The sequence below is a fragment of the Zootoca vivipara genome, chromosome 6 (genome assembly GCF_963506605.1).
Source record: "Zootoca vivipara chromosome 6, rZooViv1.1, whole genome shotgun sequence".
In the NCBI taxonomy this organism is placed as follows: domain Eukaryota; kingdom Metazoa; phylum Chordata; class Lepidosauria; order Squamata; family Lacertidae; genus Zootoca; species Zootoca vivipara.
Window position 1 is genome coordinate 28809777 of NC_083281.1, and position 12284 is coordinate 28822060.

Here is a 12284-nt window from a genome sequence, read left to right on the forward strand (position 1 = left end):
TTGCATGGGGTTGGACTAGATGACCCTTGGGGTCCCTCCCAACTCTATGATTCTATGAATTAAGCACATCTTGTAAATTTAGTTATGCAGTTAAAGTGCATAACTAAAGACACACGTTCTCTGTGTCTATTGTGTAACAAATCAAAATTTAAAAACAACAGACTGTTCTCAGTTGGAAACAGGACACAGAAATCGCACCAAAAGATGTGGGTTGAATGAATGATGAAGATGTATAATCATCCTGAAAACAAATCAGGATGAATGCCCATTCTTGTATAATCTCCCCCACAAAGAAATGCTGAATAAAGGCATGAAATAATCTAAGCTGTGTGTAAGCTTTGTGCAAGCAAATCAGGATGAATATTCAATGAACAGCTCTTCCGGAGGAGCCCAGGGTGGTGAGTAGCAGTAGTGCCACCTATTGCTGGCTCTGATCTCATCCACTGCCAATATGCAGCCCCTGACCCATTACCCTTGAGGGAATCTAGCCCAGGTTGGAAAAAAACCACACTTCTCCACCTTTGCCCTACTGTGAAGGAAAGATTGTTAATGTTGCAGAAGCCATAGCTGTCAACCTCCCCCTTTTTTGCTGGAAATTCCCTTATTCCAGCGCCATTTCCAGCTGCTATCCTGGATTGTTAGATATACCATAGACTGTCCCCGGGACAGGTGAGGCTGCTGATCCCTTATTTTCAAATCTGAAAGTTGACAGCTATGGCAGAAGCTTGTCTGTCATCACTGACTTCATTGTGGAATCTCTGGCAAAGAAACATCAAAGTTCCCAGGAACATTGTTTTGAAAACCAGCTTTTGAAAAAGGGACGGGGGTGGTGCTGTGGTCTAAACCACTGAGCCTAGGACTTGCTGATCAGAAGGTCAGCGGTTCGAATCCCCGTGACGGGGTGAGCTCCCGTTGCTCGGTCCCAGCTCCTGCCAACCTAGCAGTTCGAAAGCACATCAAAGTGCAAGTAGATAAATAGGTACTGCTGCAGCGGGAAGGTAAAGGGCATTTCCGTGCGCTGTTCTGGTTCGCCAGAAGCGGCTTTGTCATGCTGGCCACATGACCTGGAAGCTCCCTCAGCCAATAGAGCAAGATGAGCGCCGCAATCCCAGAGTCGTCCGTGACTGGACCTAACGGTCAGGGGTCCCTTTACCTTTAGGGTTGTCATGTTGTTTTAGTTGCCTTCTTATTGTGCCTTTCACAGCAGCACTACGCTGAAGAAATTTAGGACATGACTTTTTGAATGACTTACAAGGGGAAAGCACCATCTGCCATACAGACACCTGTCAAGCTGTTGTTGGAAACACAGGAGTCAAGGTTAGACAAAAAGAAGAGTGGCTACCTTAAATGGCATACAGGGACAGGAGGGAATTTTATTCCATTTGCACTTATAGGCGAACATACTTAATTCACACTTTCCAAAACAATACGTGAACCCAAACACAGCCATCCTCTGAAATTTGCAGTTCTCTGAATTTTGCAAGCCAAGTTATGTGCACAAGAATTGTGTTACGGGGGAAAAAAACCTTTGCAAAAATGCATACACTGGGCAAAATTGCATTAAGATGTGCATATTAGGAGAGAAAAGTATCAAAAGGCTGATGGATTTCCCTGAGAACTTTTTAAAAAAATGCAAACGGATATGGCAATGAGGAGAATCGAACTTAAGACTAGGAATGTGAGAAACTGTGAGTAACCAAAATTGACCTAGTCACCTGTCCTAGTGGCACAGAACGTAACTGGGGGGAAAAGTTGCCTGGTGCAGATTGCATGGTGTGTGTGTTTTTCTTCGGAAGCTGCTTCTCGCCTCTATACGTATATCAGGGGAGAAAGGATACATCTCGTAACGTTTGCACTCAATCAAGTGAGAGGAGGGAGCAGGTTTGGAAGCATGAACATAAACCAGGAGGCATTTAAACCAGCTAAATTTGAGGACGCGATCCAGCTGCCTGAGTCTCAGAAACCTCAGAGCAAAGGGATTCCAAGCCAAGGTGGAATCTTAATGATAGCTTTGGCACAGCACCTGGCTTCCATCTTTCAAAGGTGCTTAAGTAAGAATGAGAGGATGTTCCAGCACAGGAAGTGTGGATTTGCTGAGCGAGCAGTTGTTGCCGGGTTGGCATAATTATCGCCTTGTTGACGCAGAGGCAGCACTGGAATTGAACACCCACCAGCAGAGCAGAGGCGTTGCTTGCTGTGTTGCAGGCATTATAATTAACCCAGCTAATGCACACTAGGGTATTACTGAGGGGCACGGATACTTAATAGGGTGCTTATCCCCGTCGGACAATGCTCTTCATAGTCAGGTTTCCTAACCCGCACCAAACAGGAAAGGTCCCTCCGCATGAAGAGCTGCAGGTGAGGAATGGTGTCGCAGCTCATCACTGGCCAATTATTTTGCAGCTCCATTCATTTAACCACCTGTTGAAACTTGCCAAGAAGAACAGCCCTTGCCTGGCAGATTCCCTCTGCTCCTTGTTGCCATACATTTGGCCTGGTAGCTGCACATTTTCAGTGTCTCCAGGCCTTTCTCTTTGGCCCTCGGAACTCCCCACCACCAGGCAACATCCCTCGCTGGCTCTAATTCGCACCCCAAGCTTTCTGCTTGGCTCAAATGTGTCCTTGAAAGCTCATCATGCCTCTTGCTTGCCTGGATGGAGGGTGGAGAGGGAGGTGAGAGTGTAGAAGCTAGCCTGCTGTATAAGGGCAAAATTTGCATTCATTGCTCCGCCTGCTTTTGCCTCTAGTCCTGCCCACCACTTGCACGTGGCCCTCAGAAAGTTGCCTAGAAGGGAATGTGGCCCTTGGGGAGAAAAGAGTTCCCCACCCCTATCGTAGCTGTTTCTTGATGCTTGCAAAGCTCCATGGACAAGGGTTTGAACAGTGCTGCAGATCAGCTGACTGGCAGTGCCTCCAACTCCTTTCAGCCCAAATGTGTCTTTAGCTTCTCCACATCTAGCATTGTTGTGTACATCACATGTATGGCAGGTATGCAGGGCTTGGCCAAATGGCCAAATGGGGAGCACTGGTGGGGCCCAACTAGGTTCGCAGGCCAGAGGTTCCCTATCACTGTAATAACATAACAGAAGTTGGAGTAAGCTTGTTTTCTCCTGCTCTGGAGGGTGGGACTCAGACCAATGGCCGAGGAATGGTGCCACAGCTGGTGCTGCAACACTAAAAGCCCAGTCTCTTGAACACGCACTTTGATGTGACAGTACAGTGTGTTTTCCTGATCTGGCAAGACACATTCTAGGCTATAATAAAAGGTAAAGGTAAAGGGACCCCTGACCATTAGGTCCAGTTGTGACCGACTCTGGGGTTGCGCGCTCATCTCGCATTATTGGCCAAGGGAGCCGGCGTATAACTTCCAGGTCATGTGGCCAGCATGACAAAGCCGCTTCTGGCAAACCAGAGCAGCACATGGAAATGCCGTTTACCTTCCCGCTGTAGCGGTTCCTATTTATCTACTTGCATTTTGACGTGCTTTCGAACTGCTAGGTTGGCAGGAGCTGGGACCAAGCAACAGGAGCTCACCCCGTCACAGTGATTCGAACAGTCGACCTTCTGATCAGCAAGCCCTAGGCTCAGTGGTTTAACCACAGCACCACCTGGGTCCCTCTAGGCTATAATGAGTGTTAATCTAGGGTTGCCATACGTCTGGATTTTCCTGGTCATGTCCAGGATCCCAATGATGGAAAAGCTCAACAACATTACTAAAAAAGGGGGGGTTGCAGCTTCTCTTCCCTATAATGGCTGCATTTGCATGTAACACATGGCAGCTTGTCTTCCAAATGGCCCCATTTCCATGATTAACACAAACCCAACAACAAATCAAGGATTATTGACCTGGTCTGTTTGTGAACCATGATTAAGTTGCTAGGCTGTGTTCAGCTGATTAAATGAACCATGGTTTAGTAAACCATGGCTAAGAGTTGCATGTGAACCAGGCCAATAGCGCTGAATGGAATAAGTAGGATTGAGTCCCATTGAAATCAGGGGGGTGTCAGCTGTGAATTCCTCAAGCCCCATTGATTCCTGAAGAGCTCAAGCATGAGGATGTAAAACACGCACAGTTGATAGGAATGCTTGATAAGGCTACTGCTGCGCTACCCATCTGGGAATGCAAAACCCACAGATTTGTCAAGCGCTTGGCAGGCCACCATGCAAACCCGGTGAACTGAATTTGGCTCAGTCGACCGGCTTTACTTCAGCACAGAGCACTCTGGGGCAACTGTCAGGGCTCCAAGGCCGTAGCAGGGCCCACCGGTCTTGATGCTTGCCTAGGGTGGCCACTTACACATTCTGTGACCTGGGAAGAGTACCGAGGGCCGGATAGAGAGGACCAAAGCTAGGAGGACTTGACATGCTCATATCTGCAGGGCAACCGCGGCTCAGGTAGCAACATATGCATCACCAGAGAAGAGGAAATACATCACCAGAAATGAAGGCACATATGCGCTTATTATTATTATTTCCATATCCTTATGTAAATGTAGTGATGCAAACGTAGACAGAATTACTACAATTTAGATGGAAATGCAAGGCATCTCACCGTGGTTGAGAAAACTGTGACCGAGTGACCTGTGTGCTTGCGCCGTTTGTTTCTCAGGTGCAAACTATTGACAGGCAACTCCAAGGCCCTTCCTGCTCTCCCTTCTTAGGGTTTCTTCTTCTTCTTCCTTAAGCAGAGGATTATTTCAAAACCAGTCCTGTCCTATGAAAGCCTTTCAAAACAGAGGACTGTAAAGTAAGGCACTTGGCCACCTCACACCTGCCCTGAGTCCTTTACGCCAGGTGGCTAGGGTGTCTTTACACCCGGTTCATTGTTTCACATTGTGGTTCAAACTGCAATTTTAAATGTTGCAAGCAGCCCCAAGTGGTGCTTTCACAGCCGAAGGGCGGGATTTAAATGTTTGCATAAATAAATAAGATTAAGATTAAACGCCTGCATCCTTTTGTTGTTGTTGCTGTGACACCTGATCAAATAGTTTCATTTCTCTCTCCTCATGTTCACACACCCAGGCCTACATCACCAGCTCCTGAATTCTCAGACGGCTTCATTCTTATGCATGATGAGGATCAAAGGGAATCCATTCTATTAGGAAAATGAACGCGTAAGGCAGGTGTGGGGAATATTTGGCCCTTTAGGTGTTGCCAAACTAAAACTCCCATCAGCCCCAGGAAGCATGGCCAATGGCCAGGCATGATGGGAGCTGTAGCCCAACAAAATCTAAAGGGCCAACAGTTCCCTACTCTGGTGTAAGGGATGTGTTATTGTACACAGATCTGTTGAATTGACCAGAGACAGCATCCTTGTGGCTAAGCAATGGCCAATGCATGAACACCTGGACACATTGTGTTTTATTTTGTATTTTATTCTGTGAACCACCCTGAGATCTCTTGATGAAGGGTGGCATATAAATTTAATAAATAAAAATAAAATAAATTCAGTGGATGGGCAGAATGTGGCCCCAGAGAACAGCTGGAAGGCTGCCCTATGCAATTCTCTTATGGCCCCACCTTATCCCAAAATGTGTACACAATTTACAGAATAGTTAGATGTCAATTTGGGACACATGGGCATCCAAGTGGAGACTCCCCCCAAGAATGTCTGTCTGTCTGTCTGTCTGTCTGTCTGTCTGTCTGTCTGTCTGTCTCTCCTCTACACCTCTACATTTATTTATTTAAAGACTTAGGGTTGTAGCTAATGCTAGTCCAACTCAGCATAGGCCCATTGAAATTTATGGGCATGGCACAGTTAGCCCCATTAATTGCAATGGATCTACTCTCAGGAGAACTCCACTGCATACAGCCCTGCTTATAGATAGATAGATGATAGATAGATGATAGATAGATAGATAGATAGATAGATAGATAGATAGATAGATAGATAGATGATAGATAGATAAAGCATGGATAGCAAAAAATGAAATACGTAAATATCTAACAATCTAGAGGGTTGTATTCGGCTAAGTGCAACTCAGAGTAGACCAGTTAAAAGTAACAAAGCTATGCCCACTGACTTCAATGGGTCTACTCTGAGTAGAACTAGCGCTGAAGACCACCCCTAAAAAACCACAGATCTTAAAAGAAGGAGTAGCCAATGTGATGCCATTCCAGATGTTGTTGGACCACAGCTCCCATCATTCCTGCTCATTGGCCCTGCTGCTTGAGGCTGGTGGGAATTGTAGTTCAACAGCGTCTGGAGGGCACCCCAATTGGCTTCCCCTGTCTTAGAACCACAAACTAGATGCATTGCTGTTCCAAAGCAGTTGGCATCATTGCATAAGCCGTGTCAGAGCAATGCAACCGCAACATTTCCTGGAAGTACCTGTGAGAAGATGAGTGGGGAGAAAGGATATGAGAGCAGCCAAGGAACACTCCCAGGCTGGCTTTCCCCTCACTGGGTAGTGATGAAGATGCCAGGAATAAATAAGAGCTTTCTTCTACCACCACAGCTGCAGCTCTTCTCCATCCTGCCTTCATAGTGCGTGCTGTTTGTCTGGGTTTAAATGGCGCAGGAAGGGTATGGGATTGTGGTGGCGGCGGTGGCGGTGGCAGCAGCTGAGCCAGACTACAGCTCCATAGATTTCTGAGCGTAGGTGGATTGCCAACAGAGTTTGCAAGTCTAGGCACCACTTTTGGCCCTGCATGCTTCTTTTGACATCCCTGGTGTCACCTGTGAGCATTGAGCAATGTGTCTTCCAGCAGTGGTGGGGATGCTCAGTTTCTTACTCCCTCGCTCTCTGCTTGTGTGTCATGTGCAAAAACACCATTATGTTCTTACTAGGAGCTGATGCCACTGATCATTCCACTCACTATATCCATCTTGTGTGCATTTCAGAATCACTTGTTGGGCCTCAAAACAGAATTAATTCCAGATCACATTTTCCCCCTTTATCAAATGGACTAGTTGAGTTCACATTAAGTTCAAGGTTCAATTCGAGTTCGCCCAAATATTCCTCAGAAATCAATCAATCAATCAAGAACTTGGGGTGTTGCAAGCTGCTGTGCTAAAGTATAAAATAAGAAGACCAAGGAAACTTCTTTTTTTAAACACAGTAGGATGTCAATTGCTTAATTTATTTTCCCCAACTAATATGATCTTTAAGTTTAAAGGCCCAGGAATAAGCCGAGAGAGAGAGAGAGAAACACTGTAAGAAAATGAACTTGGAACTAGAAATTGTTCAGAGTTCTACCCCAAAATGAACTTCATTCATATTCCGTTCACCCAGGAATTCTGGGAACAACTTTCTGGTGCAGTTCAGAGGTTTCCTGTGACCATTCAGGCATCCCTGGCAGTAGTTGCTCCATTGCCAGGACACTCTGTTCTGCCTGCATACTTGCAATTGCTACTTTCCATATTCATGCTTCCCATTTTCCTGACATCTGTCACCATCCTCAACACCTGTCGCAACCACACCCAGAAATTATGTACTTTGCCCACACCCTCCCGGCCAAGTATTTGCATGATTATCTCTGTACCTGCTCATGTGGCAACAGGGCCTTGAGGCTGGCAACTGTTAGGGATATCTACATCTTTCCTGCATTGTCAGACTTCTTGGACAAAACAGACAGGTGGATCCCCTGTCCCTGACTGACCTTAGTCAACCTTGATGCTCTGCCCATTGTGCTGGGAATGCCCCAACCCCGTCTTTTTCTTCCTAGAATCCTTCCTTAGATGCACTTAACAGGTCATCTGATGAAACAAGTATCTTTAAGGTAGGCTTGCAACAATAGCACACTTCCTGCTCCCGTTTGACTCTCATCCGGTCGGAGGCGGGTGGTGAATATCATCCCATCAGCAAAAGACGAAACAAAAAACTTTTGCTGTGTTCTCAATAACGACGTCGGAGGATTCCAAAGGAAATGGAAATTGATAGTGTCTGCTTATTCGTTCCACATCCTGAATGGGAATCAATCCAGAAAAATACTATCCACATTCACTGCTGTTGTGGTTTTCCGGTACTAAACATAGAGCCATAGAATTGTAGAGTTGGAAGTGATCCTGGGGGGTCCACCCCCTGCAATGCAGGAATCTTTTTGCCTCACTGTTCCCCAATGCACAGAAGGCAATAGCAATCTTCTCCTAGGTTTTTTTATAAATATATTTATTAAAGATTTATTAGTTTGCAAAAAAATACATGCATTGTCTCTTTCTTCAAGTTGGGTTTTCTACAGATCAATTTTGTTTGTGGTGAGACATTTGTGTGGCATACATTGTTAGATTAGGAAGAAAAGAGGGGGAGGCGGGAATGGTGAGTAGGGTGGGGTGGGGTGACCATGCTTCTATTGTTCTACTTAGTGTATGTGTGGGATTTTGTGTCAGCGTTACTTGTGTGGGTTCTCATTACTATTCGTTTGTTGTAGTTCCTTGGTGGTGAGAGAGGTTGGGTGTGGCTTAGGGTTTGGTTGGTTGTCTTTGGTTGGTTGTAGTGAGATTTGTTTTTGTGTGTGAGTGGTGTGTGTGTGTGTACTTTTGGATCAGGTTAGCCAGATTCATATGCTGTTGGCAGATTCTTCTTGTTGGGCTGTGTGATAAAGGGGAACCATACCAGAGTGAAAGGTGTCTTCTTCTATTTCAGTTTCAGTTTATTGGTTATTTTTTTCGAATAAGGCTGTTTTCCATACTATTTGATACCATTGGTCCATGCTTACTCCTGACAGGTCTCCAGTGTCTGGCTATGATGCTTCTGGCTGCTGAGAGTAGGTGGGTTATGAGCTCTTTATGATGTGAGTGGGCATTATTATATTGGAAGATGTTTAGTAGTGCCAGTTCTGGGGTGACTACTGATACTTGCTTAGTTATTTTGCATATTTCTTGTATGATTGATGTCCAGAAGAGTTGGATTTGGGGACATCCCCACCACATGTGGAGGTATGTATCTGGGGAGATGCATCCTCTCCAGCCATTTGGTGAGTTTCTTTCTATTCCATCTTCATCTGCAGCACTGAGGAACAGCCCAAAGAAACACCCCCAATTAAGGCTACTTCTCCATTCGCAGAGATTCCCTGGAACACCACAGCTGGGATTTCAAAGTACAGTGGTACCTCGACTTCCAAAGGTTTCTACTTCAAAAGTCGGCAAACCCAGAAGTCTTTTCGCCGCCCGCATGATCTGCGCCTGCGCGAAGCGCAAAATCGTGCTTTGCGCAAGCGCAAAACGGACGCTTCAACAACTGAAGGTTTCGACTTGCAAAGAGCGCCGCAAAACGGATCGCCTTTGTAAGTCGAGGCACCACTGTATCAGTCTGGTCCCTGGATGTGTTTCTGTAACCTATAACCCAGTCCCTCCCCTAGATTGCAACCATAGTTATTATCTGCACTGTGGTGCTATTACTGCATAAACCACAGCAATGATTAGCAACATGTTTTCTGGTTGGCTGGAAGGGCACCACACAGGCCATGTTAAATGGCACAGCATATACTGTATTGAGTATTAGTCCATGATGGGATGGACCTCACGTAAAATTGTAAATCAGTACAACTACTAGGGATGAAAGACAAATTAAATCAGGCGGCCCTCCAGATGTTTTGGCCTACAACTCCCATGATCCCTAGCTAACAGGACCAGTGGTCAGGGATGATGGGGGTTGTAGTCCAAAACATCTGGAGGGCTGAAGTTTGGGGATGATTAAATTCAGCTTGCATGTAAAGGCAAACTTACCACATGCACACTTTTTAAAATTCTTTATTAAACTTTCTGGGAGATACAAATTAAAAATGAAACGAACAAAACAGGTGCAATGGGTGAGTTATTACCACAACAGGCTTAAGACCAGGCATCCCCAAACTCGGCCCTTCTGATGTTTTGGGACTGCAATTCCCATCATCCCTGACCACTGGTCATGTTAGCTAGGGATGATGGGAGTTGTAGTCCCAAAACATCTGGAGGGCCAAGTTTGGGGATGCCTGCTTAAGACTGACCAATGACCAAAAATACTGATAATCTCCATACTTCCTTTCTTCTTCATATTTTCTTTACACGATTTTTGTTTGCAGGGTTTTTGGGTGAAGAGATAACTCAAAAGCTCCATATTTTCTTTTGCTCCTTGGTTGCTTTTATTTTCTGTGTCAATTTTTCTAAAAGAGCACATTGTCATACTTTTTGCTGCCATTGGTTTATGTTCTCCAATGACTTCCAGTTCTGAGTTACTGCTGCTTGTGCAGCCAATAGTAAATGAGTCAACAGCTCTTTATGATCTATATATTACAAAACTTCTTGTAACCCTACAAGCGATGTTAGATAAGTACAGTTGTCTTTCAAATACAACAGAAATTTCTTCCAGTCCTTTAGGAAAATCTGGTCCTGCTGGTTTCGAATTTTCCCTGTTAGACTAACAGGGATCAAGATCTAAATTTCCATCCAAAAGCATATTTAACAGAACCAAAGTCAGTTTGACTGATCTCCTGGCATACCAGCTTCCAAAATACACTTTGATACAAATGCTTTGGTACTTTCTGTAACGACATGCAAACCGGATCACAGCCATCCTTTGAAATTGGCAGTATTCTGAATTTTGCAGTGCAGTTCTTCAGCAGAATAGAAAGTACAAAAAGTCATATACTGGGACATAAAAAATTAGTGAAAATAACATACAAACGTGCATTACATTAGAGGAACTTGCTTTGCAGAGATGTGTTTATTAGGGGAAATTTGTTCTAAATTGAAATCACAAACTGATGTGGAAATGTGGATAACTGAATTTAAGATTGGGAAAAGGACAAATAGTGAGAAACTGAAATTGATAGATTTGTCCACCCCTAACATCTGTATAGGATATCACTCTAGAGGAGGGCTGGAGAACCCATTACTTCCCAAATGTTGCTGGACTCCCATTAGTGTAGTCAATGGCCAGGGATGATGAGAGTTCCAGTCCACCAACACCTTGAAAGCCACAAGTTCCCTACCCTGATATGGATGATAAATCAATAATAAAAACAAATTAATATCACGAACAGTAAAAATCCACAAAGCCTGGATAAAAATGAGTTTTCAGAAACTATCTAAGGTTAGGGAGTGAGGGCTTGGCAAAGCTCACCAGGGAGAGAAATCTACAACAGCAGTACCACCACTGAAAGGCCCTGTCCCTAACCCTAATCCAGAAACCGGGTCTCAGGTGCTGATCATGGCTTGGGTATGTTCCAGGCCAGCTTACCCATGGGGCAAAGTGAGGCAACCACCTCAGGTGGCAGGATCCATTGGGAACACGGATCCTGATGTATGTCCTCACTCTCCACTTCTTCTCTGGCAGGGAGGGGCCACCATTTTATGGTTTGCCTCACACGCCAGCATGTTTTGTGCTGGGTATGTTCATCTAGTCCGTGGTTCCCAATGTAGGGCACACACGCCATGGGGGGCAATTTGATTTTTAGGGGGGCAATTCAAGAATGAGTTATTAACAGTGAATGGTCTTCTAGGCTTCCTCCACATAAATAGGAGTTCACTTTTTGAAAAATAAGAATTATATGTCATGGGGGGGGGATCAGGATTTTAGAGATGCTTGGGTGAGGCATGGCCAAAAAAGGTTAGGAACCACTGGAAGTTGCTAGACCTCATTTATGAAACAATTGCTATTCGTGATCCGCAGAACGGTTATAATAACTTTTATAAGAGACAATTTTCTAATTAATGGTAAGTCATCAAAAGGGGTTTGATTGATGTACCAGGAACAGGGATGAGATAGACCTGTAATCTTCAACCTTTCCTGACCTGGGAACCACCTTGAACTCAAACATGCATTGGCCCCATTTCTTGATTTTTTAAAAAACCCTATATTTGTCTGGTGGTTGTGGATTGTAGCAACCACCTTAGATCAAGTCATGACCCATTAGTGGGTCCTAACCCACCATCTAAAGACCAGTGTGCTCAACCACACACTTGCTGTCACAGAACCGTTGATCCCTCATTATTAGAGACTACTGCCTCCCTTACCATATTGCATAAGAGAGGGTTCTGCCTCTTCACACATACAGACGTATGCTGGCTGCACTATAACTGTCTCAAGGTGGTTATCACAGGGATTGTTCCTACATGAGCAATACGTTTTGATTATCAATCTTGGCTTGGCTGTCCTAACCGCATTTCTCTAAGGTATTTTGAATGACGCTGCTCACCAGAGACAACCATCAGTTTTTTCTTCTCCATCTCTCGTCCTGGCATGGATGCGTCAACAGCTCCTGATTTTGCCCTGGGTTGTTGACTAAGCTCATCGCAACTTCCATTTCACCACTCAGCTGCTTCAATTTCAAGGGCTTCTCATTAGACACTTACGAAAGAAGAC